At 42.5% G+C, this 20,083-nt stretch overlaps 1 protein-coding gene and 1 non-coding gene across 5 annotated transcripts in view; one reads left to right on the top strand and one right to left on the bottom strand.

Moving 5' to 3' along the window:
- The window catches only part of CPQ (carboxypeptidase Q), a 529,074-nt gene that overhangs the window by 470,674 nt on the left and 38,317 nt on the right, over positions 1–20,083 (bottom strand). The window lies entirely within an intron of this gene.
- On the top strand, positions 9,007–9,079 carry TRNAV-CAC. The gene has a single exon. It is a non-coding gene; the product is annotated as a tRNA-Val (tRNA).

Raw genomic sequence — 20,083 nt, forward strand, 5'->3', positions numbered from 1 at the left:
TCTCACATCCACACGTGACTACTGGAAAAACCAGTAATTTGACTAGACGGGCCTTTGTCGGCAAAGCAATGTCTCTGCTTTTTAATATGCTGTCTAGGTTTGTCAATAGCCTTTCTTCCAAAGAACAAGCGTCTTTTAATTTCATGGCTGCAGTCACCATCTGCAGTAATTTTGGAGCCCAAGAAAATAAAGTCTTTTACTGTTTCCATTGTTTCCCCAACAATATGCCGTAAAGTGGTGGGACCAGATGCCATGATCTTCATTTTTTGAATGTTGAGTTTTAAGCCAGCTTTTTCACACTCCTCTTTCACCTTCATCAAGAGGCTCTTTAGTTCTTCTCCACTTTTTGCCATAGGGTGGTATTATCTGCATATCTGAGATTATTGATATTTCTCCTGGCAATCTTGATTCCAGCTTGTGCTTCTTCCAGCCCGGCATTTCGCCATAATGTACTCTGAATAGAAGTTAAATAAGCAGGGTGACAACATACAGCCTTGATGTACTCCTTTCCCAATTTTGAACCAGTCTGTTGTTTCATGTCCAGTTCTAACTGTTGCTTCCTGACCTGCATACAGATTTCTCAGGAGGCAATTAAGGTGGTCTGGTATTCCCATCTCTTGAAGAATTTTCCAGTTTGTTGTGATCCACACAGTCAAAGGGTTTGGCATAGTCAATAAAGCAGAAGTAGATGTTTTTCTGGAACTCTCTTGCTTTTTCGATGATCCAACAGATGTTGACAACTTGATCTCTGGTTCCTCTGCCTTTTCTAAATCCAGCTTGAACATCCGGAAGTTCTTAGTTCACATACTATTGAAGTCTCACTTGGAGAATTTTGATAATTACTTTGCTAGTGTGTGAGATGAGTGCAATTGTGCGGTAGTTTGAACATTCTTTGGCATTGCCCTTCTTTGGGATTGGAATGAAAACTGACCTTTTCCAGTCCTGTGGCCACTGCTGAGTTTTCCAAATTTGCTGGCATATTGAGTGCAGCACTCTAACAGCATCATCTTTCAGGATTTGAAATAGCTCAACTGGAATTCCATCACCTCCACTAACTTTGTTTATAGTGATGCTTTGTTCAAAGAGCCCACTGGACTCTGCATTCCAAGATGTCTGGCTCTAGGTGAGTGATCATACCATCACGGTTATATGGGTCATGAAGATCTTTTTTGTATAATTCTGTATTCTTGCCACCTCTTCTTAATATCTTCTGCTTCTGTTAGATCCATACTATTTCTGTCCTTTATTGTGCCCATCTCTGCATGAAACAGTCCCTTGGTATCTCTAATCTTCCCAAAGAGATCTCTAGTCTTTCCCATTCTATTGTTTTCCTCTACTTCTTTGCATTGATCACTTAGAAAGGTTTTCTTATCTCTCCTTGCTATTCTTTGGAACTCTGCATTCAGGTGGGCATATGTTTCCTTTTCTCCTTTGCCTTTAACTTCTCTTCTTTTCTCAGCTATTTGTAAGGCCTTCTCAGACAAACATTTTGCCTTTTGCATTTCTTTTTCTTGGGGATGATTTTAATCACTGCCTCCTATACAATGTCACAAACCTCCATCCATAGTTCATCAGGCACTCTATCTATCAAATCTAATGCCTTGAATCTATTTGTCACTTCCACTGTATAATCATAAGGGCTTTGATTTAGGTCATACCTGAATAGTTTAGTGATTTTCCCTGCTTTCTTCAATTTAAGCCTGAATTTGGCAATAAGGAATTCATGATCTGAGCCATAGTCAGCTCCTGCTCCTGTTTTTACTGACTGTATAGAGCTTCTCCATCTCAGCTGCAAAGAATATAACCAGTCTGATTTTGGTATTGACCATCTGGTGATGTCCCTGTGTAGAGTCATCTCTTGTGCTGTTGGAAGAGGGGGTTTGCTATGACCAGTGCACTCTCTGGCGAAGCTCTGTTAGCCTTTGCCCTGCGTCATTTTGTACTCCAAGGCCAAACTTTCCTGTTACTCCAGGTAGCTCTTGACTTTCTATTTGTATCTCAGTTTACTCTGTACATCCATTAGCAAGATATGCTTTGCACTTTACGTCATTTTGGCTTCATAGGTCTCATAGGAATGCTCTACTTTCATATAGCGGGAAACTTGTATAGCCTTCCAGGAAAAATGTCTGTGTTGCAACTTAAAGGAAGAGTAGGAGTTAGCCAAGTAAGGTGGGAAATCAAGATGTGGGGAAAAATAAATGTGCAAAGGGAAGTAACACCACTGCACATCTGACAACTGGAGGAGATCAGTGTGACCCACACAAGACAGAGCAACAAAACCCAAGCCTGGAGAGGAAGACAGGGGATGAATCAAAGAGGGAGGACTTTGAGTCACTTTAGAGAGCCTGAACTTTATCCTAAGGGTAATAGAATTCCTAAGGAGGATTTCCAACAGTGAAACTACAGAAGAGACTGGTGTTTTACAAAGTTCCCTCTGGAGATTGTACGGAGGCAGAAGGTAAGGAGGCCAGGAGACCAGTTAAAAGGCTGCGGTTTCAGTCTTGGGTGATTATCACTGGTACTAGTGATGGATGGGTTCTAAAAGAAGCAGAGGAAGGATTTTTGCTTCCAATAGGAGTCCAAGAGACTGGAGTTACTCACATAGGACTAACACTTCCATCATTCCCACAGAACCATAAAACTGAATGAGGGCAATGATTCTCAGACATTGAAAACATCTTTCAGTGCAGGACCATAATCTCTGAGAGAAAAAATCTCACAAGGTGACCCCAACTGCCCAGCTCTTTGCCTAGGAACAATTTATCAAAAGCAGCAAGGGGAGCTAGAATCCACACAGAGCACAGAAGGCTCTCTGAACTGGGAAAGCTGAGTTCCGAGTTTGAAGGGCTGGAATCTGCCAGGCAGGGCAATGGAGAGGAGCGAGTCATACCACAAGGAGCCCGGGAAGTCACTGTGGGTGTCCCTGCAAGTCCTCCGCTGAGGGCTGAGACTACTGAGAGCTTCCCAGAGAGCAGCTGCTGGAGGGATGAAAAACAAACAGAAAAACCAGAGCCTGAGGCTTGGTGGAGATCCTGGTGTTCCGGCTAGCCAAAGAGGAAAAAACAACTCATCATCAGCTCGTGAAACCCCCTGGCACCCAGGAGAAAGACCAAAAAGGCTTCATTTCATGAATAGGGACCACACCCTAGAACCTGCATGCTCAAAAGGGTGAAACCTGATTCTGGGGAGAGAAGGAGAGTGAAAAATAGCTTAGATATTACACAGCTTATGAACAGATACATGGTTAACACTTCACAAGAGGCATAGGGAGGTGGGAACAGGGCCAAAAGATGAGGGGAGGAAGTGAAAATGTCTAAAATGTCTCCTTGGTGGGTAATCATTTTTAACATATTGACAAATAATGCCCAAGAGTACAGACTACTCTAGACCTTACTAAGGAAAGTCTAAAACTAAGCCTAAACAAGATCTTCATAGGAAACTGAGTATTTATATGAGTCTCCGTAAGTTAGGCTTTGGGAACACCTAGAGCTTTCCATAGGACCATTCTAGCAAAGCATAACCCAAGCTTATCCAAGCTCAAGGTGATCAGATGTCTTCCTAAAAGAAATGCAAATACCTTCTAAAAAGAAAAAATACTCTTCAGAGGACAATAACAGATCACATAGTATCTAAAATGTATCACCTGCAATATCTAGCATGCAGTCAAAAATTGCTAGATCTGCAAAGAAAAAGAAAACTGTGGTCCACAGTTAAGAAATCAGTAATCAATAGAAACTGACTCCAACATGGCCCAGGTGCTGAATTTATCAAAACTCTTAAATAATTATTATAGACATGTTCAAGAAAAATATAGATGCTCAGAGAATTTAAGAAAAAGTACTCTTAATTAATAAATAAGACTCTAAGCAGAGAAATGAAAACTATTAAAAAATTTAAATTCCAGGACTGAAAAGTAAAATTACTAAAATGAAGGAAGTGGAATATATGAGAAGTATTTTAAGAGCTATACATTCTAGGATCTCTAATGGTGGTAAACAGAGAGAACTCTGAAAATTTCTGCTCAGACAACTGTTGGGGGGTAGCACCATTTCTTGAGATAGTAACACCATAGGGAAAGTATATCAACATTGTTCCAAAAGCCAAAACCAGAGTGCTACTGTGTGGAGGCAATAAAGGACCAGCTGATAGGATGACAAAACAGTTAAAGGTATACAACACTGAGACTGATTTTGTTCCAAAGTATGGAGTACCCTTCATAGGAAACTAATGACAGAAGCTAAGATCTTCTCCAGAAGGGACAAGCTACCCACTCCAGTGTTCTTGGGCTTCCCTTGTGGCTCAGCTGGTAAAGAATCCTCTCGCAATGTGGGAGACCTGGGTTCGATTCCTGGGTTGGGAAGATCCCCCAGAGAAGGGAAAGGCTACCCACTCCAGTATTCTGGCCTGGAGAATTCCATGGACTGTATAGTCCATGGAGTCACAAAGAATCGGACACAACTGAGAGACTTTCACTTTCACCTTCAAATGAACCACAGATTCTATAGAAGCAGATAATACTGTATGGGATAGAAGATTGGACAAGGTATCCTTAGTCCAATAACCTTATACCTAGGTATAAGCTTCCTTTGAAAGTTAAATTTCTACTGTTTTCAAATCATTATGAGAACTCTGAACAGCACTGAATGAAAAACAGGCATAGGCTCAACAAATAAAAGATGAAAAAGATGTACAAGGCTTAGCCTGCCCTTTCACTAAATGGCTCCATATTTATCAAATGATGTGGTATCCAGAATAAAGTCCTCCTGAAGATGTCCAACTCTTAATCTCTAAACTTATGAATATGTTAGGTTACATGGAAATGGGGAATTGGGGTTGCTAACCATCTGACTTTAAAACAGGGAGACTAGGCTGGATTATCCAGGTGAATCCAGTGTAATCACAAGAGTCTTTAAAAGTGGAAGAATGAGACAGGAGAGTCAGAGGGAGATGTAACTATGGAAGAAAGGGACAGAGAAATGTAACACTGCATAAAAATGAAGGAAAGGGGCCATGAACCAAGGAATGTGGGCCACTGCTAAAAAACAGAAAAAGCAAGGAAATGGACTCTACCCTAGAGTCTCCAGAAGAGAAAGTGGCCTTGCAAGCACCTTGATTTTAGCTCACTGTGACCTTTGCCAGACTTCTAACTCACAGAACCATAAGAAAATAAAACCATGTGTTTAACCTACTAACTTTATAATAATGTTTCTAACTGCAGCAATAGGTAACCAACACAATGACCTAGAACTGTGTCATCTGATAGGAGCCACTATCCACATGTGATTATTTAAGTTAAAATGAAATAATAATTTAAATTCAGTTCCCTCAGTCATAATAGCCACATGGCCAGTGGCCACTGTATGGAACAGTACAGACAATCATGTCTGTTATCACAGAAATTCCTTCTGAACAGCACTGACCTCCTCAGTGTCTCTCTCAATCATGCTTTCAGGCCAGTAACTTTGTATGGGGCTATTTTTAAGGCCATAATCTTTTGTTTTGTTTCCTAGGTCAAAAGTAAAAACTATATATTTCCAGGAAAAAGATAAATAAAATGCCATAGACGTAACTAAATCAGATAAGTTCCAGGCCTACTACAAAAAAAGGAAATGCCATTCTAGTTTTACAGAGTGAACTCATGGACTGTGAGAAACATGTTTTTGTTGAACTCAAAGGTTTTTATTATCGGTTTTCTCCTATATTTGTGGCTACTCCAGAAGGTTACAATTGTAAGAAATAGGCTAATTGAGTAGCAAGATCATTACTGCAATTTAAAATTTGCAATCACGCAAAAGGGATATAAGTAATGACTACTGAAAAAAAAAAAAATCATTTCTTCCTCTATAAGTTTTCTGGGTTTTACTCACAGTCTTAATATAATGAAACCTGAAGATGCAAAGCAGGTTAGTGTCAATGAAAAAGGTCATGCTATTCAAAATTATACTACTGCTTACAAACCATAACTTCCCATCTTTAACATCAGGTTGTCATCTTAAATGTATGCCTTCAAATGTTTTTTTTTTTAAATTGATCTTCACTCATGTAGACAGAATTTCATATTCACCTTGATTTGAAATCAGTGAAGTTTATTTTGCTGAAAGTGTTTCACCAAAGCAGTCCCTGTTTCCCCAAGACTCTCTGCCCTGACACTCTCCACGCACTTACCCCAACCCTCCAAAGCTGAGCACCACTCTTCTCCAGTCACATGCAGGTCATGCTGATGCCTTTGCCCAAAGCTAACAAAATGCCCAGTCATCCAAGTCATCCTGGAGACGAGAAATATAACAGGCAGCAGAAAAGATAACAGGCAGAAGCTGAAAAACACATAGCTGGCTTAAAAGAACAGAGTCATTGGTTCAAAACTAGGGACTTAAGAAAAATTCCACAGATCAAGTAAGCATAAAATTCCACAGGTCAAGAACAAACAGTTTAAGTCTTGAGAAAAGAAAACTCAGGCAGCAAAGATCATGAATTAAAGCAGAGTCCAGGCATCAAGGGCCAGATCACTAGCTGACAGCAAGGTTTCAATATTACAGCTGTTGCTTCAGCCAAGAACCAGTCCCCAAAGGCGGGCATGAGAGGCTACGCCAGTACAGACACCCCCACACGAATGAGGAATAATGTGAGGGCGGGATGGACCACTGACCTTCATACACCGATATTATCATTATCAGTTCCATTATCAAAGAGAATACGGAAACCCCATTACCAAAAGTAAAAATTATATGAAATGAAATAATGCATTTCAGAATAAAAAATGGAGACAAGGGTCACTAACCATACAAAAATATTAAATCTTTGGTAAGAATAATGCCTGGAAAAGGTCAGTTTTCATTCCAATACCAAAGAAGCCCAATGCTGAAGAATATTCAAACTACCACACAATTGCCAACATCCACTGGATCATAGAAAAAGGAAGAGAGTTCCAGAGAAACATCTACTTCTGCTTTATTGACTATGTTAAAGCCTTTGACTGTGTGGATCTCAACAAACTGTGGACAATTCTTAAAGAGATGAGAATACCAGACCACCTTATCTGCCTCCTGAGAAACCTGTATGCAGGTCAAGAAGCAAAAATCAGAACCGAACATGGAACAACAGACTGGTTCAAAACTGGGAAAGGAGTGCGTCAAGACTATATATTGTCACCCTGTTTATTTAACTTATATCCAGAGTACATCATCTGAAATGTGGGCTAGATCAACCACAAGCTGGAATTAAGATTGCAGGGAGAAATATCAACAACTTCAGATATATGGATGATACCACTCTAATGGCAGAAAGTAAAGAGGAACTAAAGAGCCTCTTGATAAAGGTGAAAGAGCAGAGTAGAAAAGTTGACTTAAAACTCAACATTCAGAAAACTAAGATCATGGCATCTGGTCCCACCACATCATGACATATAGATTGGGAAACATCGGAAACAGTGAAAGACTATTTTCTCGGGTCCAAAATTCCTGCAGATGGTGACTGCAGCCATAAAATTAAAAGATGCTTGCTCCTTGGAAGAAAAGCTATGACCAACCTAGACAGCATATTAAAAAGCAGAGACATTACTTTGCCAACAAAGGCCCATCTAGTCAAAGCTATGGTTTTTCCAGTGGTCATGTATGGATGTGAGAGCTGGACTATAAAGAAGGCTGAGGGCCGAAGAACTGATGCCGTACAACTGTGGTGCTGGAGAAGACTCTTGAGAGTCCCTTGGACTGCTAGGAGATCAAACCAGTCAATCCTAAAGAAAATCAATCCCAAATATTCATTTGGAGGACTGATGCTGAAGTTCCAATACTAACTGAGTCATCAGGAAAGACCCTGATGCTGGGCAAGATTGAAGGCAGGAGAAGAAGGGGACAACAGAGGATGAGATGGTTGAATGGAATCACCGACTCGATGGACATGAGTTTGAGCAAGGTCCGGGAGATGGTGAAGGACAGGGAAGCCTGGCATGCTACAGTCCATGGAGTTACAAAGAATCGGACACGACTGAGCAACTGAACAACAAAAATAATGCCTATAATTGTGAAACATGTTCCTGGATTCTTCCAGCAAAGGAAAAAGAAGGATTCATAAAAAGTTAGGGGAAGTGGCAGAACACAATTAAGAAGGAGATGGACGAATTCCCTGTCAGTTAGGACTCCAGGCTTCCATGGCAGCAGGCATGGGTTTGATCCTTGGCGGGGGAACTAAGATCCCACAAGCAGCAGGACACAACCAAAAAAAAAAAAAAGCAATCAATGGAAAAGAGAAGAGAGGCCTGTTGGTGGATACCAAACTGTGATGCAGCAGCTTCTAGCAGCCACAGGTCTTGGGATAGGAACAAATCCATGCAAAGACATCATAGATGAAGAATTTGAACTCCTCTACCCCTAGAAATGGTCCCATATACTTCCTGATACCTGAAGGTCACCATTTCACAGTTTTAGACAAAATTCTTAAAATTGTCTACGGCCGCCACCCAGAGCAGCCTTGTGAGAAAAGCTCTGCTTTCGGTCCTCACTCATCTTTTCTAAGGAGAATCCTTATTCCCACTCAAACACAGACATCTGCTTTATGACAAACACAAACCTTGCCTACTAGTTTGTCGGTGTGCTGGATGCTAGGGTTTCAAGCATGGTTTTAAAAGACAAAGTCCCAGTTCTCAAGGACAATAGAAGGAATGGACAAGAAAATGAATAATTAGAATATAATAAATTACGTTGACTCGATGGACATGAGTTTGAGTAAACTCTGGGAGTTGGTGATGGACAGGGAGGCCTGGCATGCTGCGAATCATGGGGTCACAAAGAGTCGGACACGACTGAGCGACTGAACTGAAATTAAATTGAATTTCAGTAGAGAAATTAGGCTCAAGGTGGATGTAACTATCTTTGGGCAAATGACAACAAAACTGTCTATAGAGGCTATAGAAATTGATGTAAATATAATATTTTAGCTCCCTCCGCTTTTAAGACTCTTCCCTGTTCATACTTTTTATCAAGTCTTTGAAAGTTGAAGTTCCTTGGAACTTCCCTGGTGGTCAAGTGGCTAAGACTCTGAACTCACAATGCAGGGGGCCCCGGTTCGATCCCTGGTCAGGGAACTAGATCCCACATACCACAGCTAAAAGTTTGAATGTGTCAATTTAAGAACCCACATGGGGCAACTAAGAACTGGCTCAGCCAAATAAAATAAATAACCTTTTTTAAAGGTGAAGTTCCTTAAGACTAGTTAAATAAAGCTCTCTCTCTTTTTTTAAGTCTATACTCTCTCTCTAGCCATTCATCAATACCCTCTACTTCAAATATCATCTACAGTTTTTTGTTTGCTTGTTTATTTAGTCACTGAGTTGTGTCCAACTCTTGTGACCTCATGGACTGAAGTCCACCAGGCTTCTCTGTCCACGAAATTCTCTAATACTGGAGTGGGTTGCCACTTCCTTCTCTAGGGGATTGTCCCAACCCAGAAATCAAATTTATATCCCTGTGTTGCAGGCAGATTCTTTACCACTGAGCCACCAGAGTGTTTTTACTCCAATGTGTATAATCATCTCAGACCTCTTCTCTAAACCTAATAATATATATACACAACTGTCTATTTGACATCTCCAACTAGAGATGTTTTACAGGAACTTCAGCTTCAAGATTTCCAAAACTGAATGCCTAATCTTCAAAACCACAAAAGGTCACACTCATTTGTCTCCCTCCAATCTATAGAGCAACAACATTGATTTCCTGTTTACGGTTCTTCAATTGCTTCCCACTGCTTGTAGGATAAACTTTAAATCCCTTCACAGAGCCTGAAATCCCTGATGTCCTGCCCTCTCCTCCCTCTGTAGGCTCTTCTTATGCATTCTCCAACTCTTGAACTCTAGATATGTTGACTTAATCTCACACACTCCATCGTGCCAAGCTTCGTCCTGATTCCTCTGCCTGGAAAATACACCCTCCTTGTCCCCTTTGGTCAATTCTTACTTCTTCAGAGTTCAATTCAATCAGTATTTTCTTAAAGACATTCCTGATTCCTTGCACTAAGTCAAAATCTCAAAGAATATATTTCAGAACATTACCACAATTACAAATAAATAAGACCAAACGTTTATTAGTGTTAGTCACTCAGTTGCATCCAACTCTGAGACGCTATGGACTGTAGCCTGCCAGGCTCTTCTGTCCATGGGATTCTCCAGACAAGAATACTAGAATGGGTTGCCATTCCCTTCTCCAGGGGATCTTCCTGATCCAGGGATTGAATCCAGCTCTCCTGCATTGCAGGCAGACTCTTTACCATCTGAGCCATCATGTAGTACAGAAAAACATTTATTAAGTACCTACTATTAGACCAAACACTATTCTAGGTGATGAAGATTTAGTTAACAGAAAAGACAAGCAAGGTGTGCACTCTTTTGGAGTGATACACCTATGAAGGGAGACAGACAACAAACAAATAGACCCCACAAAGCATGATAATTTCAGATAATAACATGGGGACAATAAAACTCATGATGTGAGAGAGTGGCTGAGTTAGGAACAAGGCCAAAGGAGAAAGCACTGATCTATTGTTCACTGTCTGCTTTTCCTGGAGGAATGTAAACTTCAAAGGGCAGAGGCTTTGTCTTCTGCTATATTCCATGTGCCTGGACATAACAGATGCTCAATGAATATTTAAGGAATAAATTATGAAATATATTGCTTTCTAAATAGGGCTATTTTCCAATATGCCACAGAATAGCTGCAATCTCCAGGAAGTCACATTTTTATACTACAAATTACATCACCAAAATACTTGCTCAAAATCCTCATTGCATAGATAAATAAATGAAACAAAAACATTCACATCTATAGGTTCCCAGGCATTTATAAGGTTCTTCATGGACCAGAATGCCTTACATAATCTGCCTCTCCAAGCTGCTGATTCTTGAGCTCTGAACCCAACAAGAGTCAAACAGATGACAAGGCAGTGACTCTGGTGGCTGATAACCTCTCTGCTTACTAAAGCACTCTTAGTAAGTCAACACTGCGCTCTCACCCAAGATGGATGGACCTTAATCTTACCAGACAGGACTAAGGGAAATAAACAATCTATATAGCAAACTGCACAATTCCATTCAGAAAATCCCAACAGCCAGTGCTTAACGAACAGTATATAATCAAATAGAAGGCAACTTAAAAGTTTTATGGCTTACTTAAAAGAAAGAAAATATTGATTCCCATGTCCATTCTCGTATTTCTTAAGATGTGGAATAATAAACTAGCTTATCTTGTGGATACGAAGCATTCACTTACTCATTTATTAACTCATTCATTCACTCAGCATTTACTGAGCATCAACCACTTCGGGTACTGTGTAAGACGCTGGGTATGGGATTTTACGATGTGAGGAAGCAAAGCCTGTGCAGCATGAGGGGCAGTGTTTGGCAAACTGACAACATGGCTTAGAAAGATGGCGTATGTCTGGCCAAACTTAGATGGCAAGGAGATATTTTCTATCACCTTTGCCAGAAAAATATATATAATCAAGTCTCATTATTCATGGTAGTTATATTCTATAAAGTCACCACAAGCACTGGACTATAGAATACTAAACTGAGGCTCCTAGGGAAATATAGGGTTAGGTTCCTTGTCCTCTGGTTACAAGGTTTTGGGCAACTTATCAATACCTAACTTTGTTTCCTGTGTGTTTCTTTTAAAGACACCATATACAGCACTTGCTGCTGCTGCTGCTGCTAAGTCGCTTCAGTCGTGTCCGACCCTGTGTGATCCCATAGACAGAAGCCCACCAGGCTCCCCCGTCCCTGGGATTCTCCAGGCAAGAACACTGGAGTGGGTTGCCATTTCCTTCTCCAATGCATGAAAGTGAAGTGAAAGGGAAGTCGCTCAGTCCTGTCCGACTCTTAGTGACCCCATGGACTGTAGCCTACCAGGCTCCTCCATCCATGGGATTTTCCAGGCAAGTGATACATTAACATCTAACCTATTGCCAATAGCACTATAACTCACGCCTGAACAAAGCGTATCTAACAAAGCTTATCTGTCCTTGCCCTTCATGTAAGGCACATCACAGCCTTCTTGTACTTGGAATGCTGGACAGCACTTCAGCACTACATTTGAGGGCCAGTTTATACACTGTAATCACCCCCAAAAAGCACAAAAATGTGAAGGAAAAAAAAAGTGGCACAAAAGAGACCGCAAAAACGACACTTGTTTACCGTATGAGTGAAGAGAGAAGGGAAGGGAGGGAAAGGGGAGGAATCGACCCTTCGCAGGCAGAAGGAGTCTTCTTGTTAACTGGGCAGCCTTGCCCTCCCCCTGGCAACAAGGGCCTAGAGCCACTCCATCAGTTTTCAGTGGGTCACAAGGAATCTAGGCTCCAGGCAAAGTAAAGACAGAGATGAGGAGCCAGGTGGGATGGCAGTGCCAAAGCCGGGGCCTTCTCAAAGCAAACCTCCCGCTGCTGCATGCTGAGCTGGGAGAAGAGGGGAGGAAGCCTGGGTCAGCGCCAGTGAGTACAAGGGAAGAGATACAGTGACCATCACCCGAACCAAAGTTCCTCGGACGGGGGAGAAGGAATCGGTCAGGAGCAAAGGCACTCAAGCCAGCCCCAAGTGGCAGGGCTTTGGCTGGCAGCATAAAAATCCTCTCTGCCAAGGTTGCCGAGGAACGCGCTCCCGAGGCTGAAAGCATGTCATTCAGAGTGTTTTCCCAGTGAAACGTGTGTGGCACATTTGGAGGCTGACAGAAGCCCTGCCTCGGGTCTCTTTGGAGCTTCCTCGTGTATCTGATCAGGACAAGAGACCCTTTTTTCATGGTTTTCATAGAATTAGATTCCAGTTAGATATGTTTAAACTTGCAAATCAAGCAGAAAAATGCTTTGAAACTGTTACTGCTTTCATTGAAAAAGAAAGTTTGGGATTTAGAAAACATCAAATACTTAGCAGATTTGACAGGTCTAACTGCGGCAATGACAGGTGACAGCTACACTGGCCATTAGTCCTTGACTTATCACATCTGTCTCGAGTTACAGTAATAATCACTCCCCCTTTCAAGGATCCATGCTGTAGCCAGCCCACTAGACACTTCCTAGAACTTGTTTCATTTAATCTTCCCTCAAATCCCTGGGAGGTTTTTGCTATAACCCATCCGCATTTCACAGTTAAGGAAACTGTACAGAAAGTAATTTGCCAGAAATCATGTGGAAAGTAAGTGGCTGAGCAAGGACTCAAACCCAAGTCAGCCTGAGTTTAATATCTGTATCCTTTCTACTCTATTGCCTATAACCGGGTAATTGTATGGTCTGCATTCAATGAAACACGAACTTGAAACGGTTTTATTTTTCCCCAGTCCTTCCTGTGAGTTGTGCTACAAAGCACCGTATACCTTCTCATCCCTTAGTAACATCTGGACAGACTCCAGAATTTTCGGATCATTTTCAGTTATTAGAAGAGTTTCAGTGCAGTTTTTAAGATACAAACCCGTTTATTTCCTGGACTCCCTGTTGCTCACCCAGTTTCAAGCTCCCCTCCTTCCATCTCCCAGGGGCAGCCCTGCTTCAGGGCAGGTCTGGACTTGGAGGGGCAGGGGCCCTGGTCTGCTCCTCTCCCCTCCTCACCCTCCAGATGGAGAGGGGGACCTGCTCAGCGCCCAGGGCACCTCCTCCCTTCCCCGCCTTCCAGGCTCCAGCCGGCCAGTGCTCTGGAGCAGAGAGAGTGAGATCTGTGAGGTGACAGGGCTCGAGATCTCAGGCCAGCTGCCGGCAAGAGGCGGGCGGTCATGCGCGTCTATCCGTGTGTCCACTCTGGCTGAGTCCGGTTCTCTCAGCCACTGGAGGTCATCATGGATTTGGCGGTTTTTACCCAGGAGGTGCGCGTGGTTTACCTGGGGAGACGCCCTGCTTCGTCTCCGCCTGTGACAGAGAATGCTCTCAGAGAGCTGGGCAGCGTGTCTCCATGTTGTCTCTGCCGTCAGTCCATGCCCCCCAGGATCTGCCCCAGCCCCTGACTAGATGTCACTTGATCATCCCAAAACTCAGGCCTCCCCGTCTGCATTCTCTGCTTCCTCCGCGGAGCCACAGGAACCATGGAAATCCCCTTCAGGGCCTTCCAGGTGGGGCGGGAGATCCCCTCTGCCTTCTTAGACACGTTCCCTGTGGTGCCTCCTTTATCATTTTGGCAGACTCCCGGACCAGGCAAGAAGCAGCCACCAGTTTCCAAATTCACATTCAGCCCTATACTCCAGAGAGCCATGTCAGTCTCTCTCCTTCCTTCCCCACGCTTAGCTCCACTCCATGCTAATGGCAGCCTCTGCTGCCCCATGTCATCCACCATCTAACGGCCAGCGAGAGAAGCCAGGCTCCCGGGACACCGCCAGGCTCTCATCCGGCAGCTCCCCTCCGCAGGCCGTGGAGGTCCGCAGGAAGGCCCCGTGGGGGAGGGAGGGAAACACTGCCACACTTGGACTTGTGGTCAGCATCTCACAACTGTGACAATGCCTTCTTTCTCCTCTCTAGCCCATGCTTTCTTCCATCAGCTGAGAAAGGATGGGGAAGGTATGAGGTGACAGTTCAGAATGAGAACAGGCTGGCCACCTCTTACTGAGTTCTGGGAGAAATGTCGGATGCAAATGTTATTTGCATCTCACTTTACAATAAGGGGTGCTTGATATATGGGCCTTTGTTATCAATTTCAAGTGACAGGAAAAGTGACATAGAATTCCACTCAATCCAATGCAACAGAAATTCTGCCCAATTGCCCCATAGCCACCAGGCCTTTTAAATTTTAACTGAACTTGGTGGAGTACAAATATGAAGCTGTGGTTATAGATTCTTTCAAAGGATGCTGAGAGTCTAGTGCCTCAATGAAAACTGTTTTTAAATGTTGCCCGTCTGTCAGTGGAGTCAAAAGAATGCCACTCAATTGAAACTGATGAAGAAACATGTCCCTACTCTCCATCGTTAAGTGGTGGTCCCAAATAAAAGCCAGCCATCAAAAAACCAAAAGTGCAACACCAAAGGCTTCCTCGGCCCTCATTTAACAGGGCTGACAAACTGGTGGCCAAGGGCCCAAAACTGCCAATGGGCATTTTGGTTTGAGTCACACAGCCTTATTTTTTTTTTTTAATTGGAAACAAGTGCCAGTTCATCCAGAGGTCTCACGTAAACTCCAGGTCGCCCAAGACGGGCAATGCCGGCCATGTACCCCACACAGTGACAGCTGCAGAGGCTGGGCAGCGGTCCCCTCTCCCCCGGAGCCTGGGCAGGAGCTCTCGAGTCCACGACCTGCCGCCTTCAGTCACTCGTGCCTTCCTGGCCCCCAGAGATGCTTGTTTATACGTCATGGCCTGCCTCTTCTGCCTGTTCCCTCTGCAAATGCTCTTTTTTTTTTTTAACTCAATTAATCTTGCATCAAAACTTTAGTAATCAAATAAATTCACCCCATATTTTCCCTTAGTCTCTTCCCTGGCTCCTATTCTCTACCAGAACCACAGCTCACAAAAATTAAACCCCTTCCATACAGTGGAGCCCAGAAGACCCTGACCCCGTACTTCACTGATTCTGGAGGTCAGGGCTCTGCTCTCCCTTCTCTGGAATTCTCACTAACAGAAGCACCCCCTGAAGGAGACACCCAGAGGCAGAATGTCCCTCTTCCTGTCAATTACACTTAGCCCTACTTGTCCAGATTCTGTCCACCTTGGCCAATTTCATGGGGCCGCTCACTCTTACATTTCTAGTCCCTGTCTCTAAGCTCTTTCCTTCCAATCTCCTACCTGGTGCTAAAGTCCTCTCTGCCTGGTAACAGAGTTATCTGACTGGACCACCTGCTTGGATTGCCACTCATTCTGTTCCTTCCGTTCATTACCAGTATGGTTCCATTTCCTCACCACCCCCCTCCTCCTAACTCTCTGCCACATGCCTCTCAACGCCCTCTATCCAGCCGCACGCCCACACTGCTGAGATGTGTTATTACACAGCAGGAACTCCAAATTGCCAAAAGGCTCTTCTCCTTGACCTCTCTCGGCTGTGGGATTTTGTAGGTCAAGTCATGCTTCTCAAAATTTTTTCCTACTTGAGCCCCAGTGACACCAACCTATCCTGGTTTTCCCATCTCTAGTGGCTCCCTCTCTGTATTTTTGACAGACTCCTCTCTCTGTCTCCTTCCTTCCCTCAGTCCACCCTTTTGAACCTATTAAGGCCAAGTCTCACAACAAAATGAATGGTGGCTCTCACCGTGAAGTACATTAAAAAAAAAAAAAAAAAACCTCACAGGCTATGGAAGGCTCACCCTTTACTAAGAACTACAACTTTAGCACTTCCTTGGTGGTCCAGGGGTTAGGACTCCATGCTTCCACTGCAGGGGGTGTGGGCTTGATCCCTGGTGGAGGAACTAGGATCCCACAGGGCATAGAGAGGCAAAAAAAAAGGGAAAAATACAGCTTTATTCAGGACAGTCCTTATATTCATTCACACGCAAATCTGCAATCTTGCACTCCCACTGAAAGCCTGAAGGAATCCAGCCAGACAAGACCATTCGTGTGTTGTTTCAAGCCTGTCCTAGGTACACCCCTGCCTTTACCAATGTCACAGTCGCCGACGGAATGCTCTCCTTGTCAGTCACATTGCACCCAGCCTTTCAGATTCACTTCAGGATCCATTTCCCAGAGACAACTCAAACCACAGAGTCCTTGCCCTTCTCCAAAACTACAGGACTTATTAAGAGCATCACTGTCTTGAATTTAATCATATGCAAGTGTGTGTTTTTATAAATCCCAGCTCCTTTACTGGTTTCCAAAGGAAATGCACTCAACAAACTTTTATTGTGATTTTTATGGTTATTACTGATGTATGTAGAGAATGAGAAAGGATCACATTTCAGAAAACAGAGAATTTCACATGAAAAAAATCCCCTTTTGGCTTTTCTCTCCCTAAAGCCATCTTTCATATCACCATCGATGGCCCTCTTGATCCTCCTGCTTCTAAATTCGTTCTTGCAGAAACTTGAGGACTTGTCAGGCCTTGGAGCCTAACTCTTGCCCAAACTTATCGAAGCATCATCTCAAAAAAGGCATTTCTCCAAGTAAAGTAATTCTTATACTAGTTACCAAAATGTTCCACTTTTTAAATTAACTTTTAAAACTTGTATTATTGTTCAAATGTAGTTCTTAAGTCCTCAATCAAATTATAAACATTTTGAGGAATGCTGGTAACTAGCAGTAAGTAAGTAAGGGTTAGTCGCTCAGTTGTGCCCGACTCTTTGCGACTCCATGGACTGCAGCCCTCCAGGCTCCTCTGTCCATGAGATTTTCCAGGCAAGGATACTAGAGTGGTTGCCATTTCCTTCTCCAGGGGATCTTCCCAACCCAGGGATTGAACCCGGGTCTCCTACACTGCAGGCAGATTCTCTACCGGCTGAGCTACAAGGGAAGCCCTGGTAACTAGCAGTAGTGCTATACTAATGATACTATTAATAATAGTAAACACTCTGAAACCCCTAGAACTCCTAGAACCTCTGAACCCCTAACCCTAACCCTAGAACAGAGTTATTCACAAAGGCAGTGTTCTGTAAAGGTCTGCTGAAAGCAAGAAGGAAAATGATACAAAAAGAAACACCAGTGTAGTGGACTGAATGGTGGTGGTCTCCAGGAAGCTACATATATCTATGTACATACCTGAACACCCAGAACTTAACTGGGACCTGACTTGGAAAAAGGCTCTTTGTAAATATAAAGTTAAGGATCCTGAGACGAAATCATCCTGAATTACTTGGTGGGCCTTAGATTTAATGACAAGTGTTCTCAAAAAAAAAAAAAAAATAGGATAAGAGAAGATGCAGAACACAAAGCATAAGGCTACGTGAAGATGGATGTCGAGGTGGAGAATTGCGTGGCCACAAGCTAAGGAATGCCTGGAGCCACCAGAAGCGGGTAAATGCAGGAAGATTCTCCTCTAGAATCTCGAGAGGGAGCACAGTCCTGCCCACACCTTGACCTGAAATTTCTGCCCTCCAGAACTGTGAAGGCAGAATTCCTGTTCTTTTGAGTTACTGACTCTGTGCTAATTCAGCAGCTTCAGGAAACTAATACAACCAGCTTCTAGAGAATAGCATTGAAACAAGTATATTATCAAGGGTGAAACAGATCACCAGCCCAGGTTGGATGCATGAGTCAAGTGCTCAGGGCTGGTGCACTGGGATGACCCAGAGGGATGGATGGAGAGGGAGGCAGGAGGGGGGATTGGGATGGGGAACACATGTAAATCCATGGCTGGTTCATGTCAGTGTATGGCAAAAACCATTACAATATTGTAAAGTAATTAGCCTCCAACTAATAAAAATAAATGAAAAAAAAGAAAAATACTCAAGAGGTTGTTACATACAAAATAGATACTGCACTAGAATTTTATATACATAAAGATGTCTTACACGTGGATCTTGCCTTGGGAAAATTTATATTCCTAAAGCAGTTATCATTACCTCTTGAGTTTAGGGAGTCAGTTACCAGTAGGACATGTTACTTTGTGTTTCATAAAAGACCACAGGTGCAGTCATATGTTTATGTCAAGAGAATGGGAAGTCATAACATGACTCTTAAAAGGTATGTAGGAAGAGTACTCTAGGTCAGCTTTTCCTAATCCCCGCCATTATCAGGAGAGACCTCGAGAGTCTGAACAAGTCAACAACTATAGCGTTTGCATTTCCCTTGCGTTAGATACATAAATCTGTGTCACAGCTCAAACAGGGCTGCACGAAGCTGTCAGAAGAGAGCACTGGTGGCTACTGATCTGAGACAACACCAGCAGAGGACGGTTTTCCAGACTGCCCAACCTGAAGGAAAAGAGGAACAACCCCTTGTTTGAAATGATGATAGTAGAGACATGAAGTAGCAGCAGATTTTCTGGACCCAAGTTAGCACAGAAGAAAGCAGGCAGCTGGGAAGAGACAACAAATCAAATGTACAAGCCATATTTTCAGAAAGCTGACGATGAAGGATTGAGGAAGAAAGTAAAAGCTAAAAAACCATACTGTCCAATAAAATCCCATGTCACAGGGACATCTGCTGTTAGCCTGGAACACAGCAGTAGTCCCTCTCCCTTATAAACCTTACACAAATAACTGATACGGAAAGAACATGCCTCATTTAAAGATGGCTATAAAAAATGAGGGAAGGGAAACCTCTGGTGGTCCAGGGGTTAGGACTCAGAGCTTTCACTGCCAGGGTACAGGTTCGATCCTGGTCAGGAAACCTAATACCCAGCAAGCCATGCAGCACAGCAACATAAAAAAAAAAAAAAATTTACATAAAAGTCACAAAGGAGAAAAAAAGTGACATAAAAAAATATTGCCACAAAACAGATAAAAATTGTGGCCAGATATAATTTCACAAAATCAAAATTAAGAAAATGCCTCTATAAAACAAAAACTCAATGTAAATATACAAGAGCTTAAGTTAAATAAACCAAGTCAATAGAAAGAGATTAATTATGTATTGATATGGAATTAATAAACAGAAGAGAAAAATAAAATCATCAGGGAAATGAAAATCATTTTAGAGACAGCCCAAAGAGACTGCTAAAAAAAGTAAGGATCAGGAAGGACGCAAATGAGAACAGTGATCAGAATGAAATGCAAATGCAAGTTTACAATATTTACAACAAAATAAAAATTTTCAAATGATTACAGCAAAAATGAAATATGTGGAATTCAAAAAATGGAATTAAACATGTGCATAGATAGTGTCTCCAAAGCACATAATCAAAACAATGAAACAGACAGGATTCAATCCATATTTATTTCCTGATCTGGAGAAAAATTCTCAAGGAAATACATCAAGACCAAGTATTTTGTATCCAAAAGAACTGTTGCTGAAGTATAATGACAGTTGACAAACATGTTTTGAGCATGGAAGGACCCAAATTGATTCTCTCCCTCCTCTTCACCATCCCTAGAAGAAATTGCTAGTGTATATTAACTTCAGCTAATCAAGAAATAAATGGAAAAAATTCTGGCAAAAAATGACTAACAACAGTACTGAATTCACTGTAACTAAGAACAAAACAAATATAGAGGTTATGATGATAGGATAGAATTAATACGTTATAAGCCATAACATGTAGAAAAGTA

The sequence above is a fragment of the Cervus elaphus genome, chromosome 21 (genome assembly GCF_910594005.1).
Source record: "Cervus elaphus chromosome 21, mCerEla1.1, whole genome shotgun sequence".
In the NCBI taxonomy this organism is placed as follows: domain Eukaryota; kingdom Metazoa; phylum Chordata; class Mammalia; order Artiodactyla; family Cervidae; genus Cervus; species Cervus elaphus.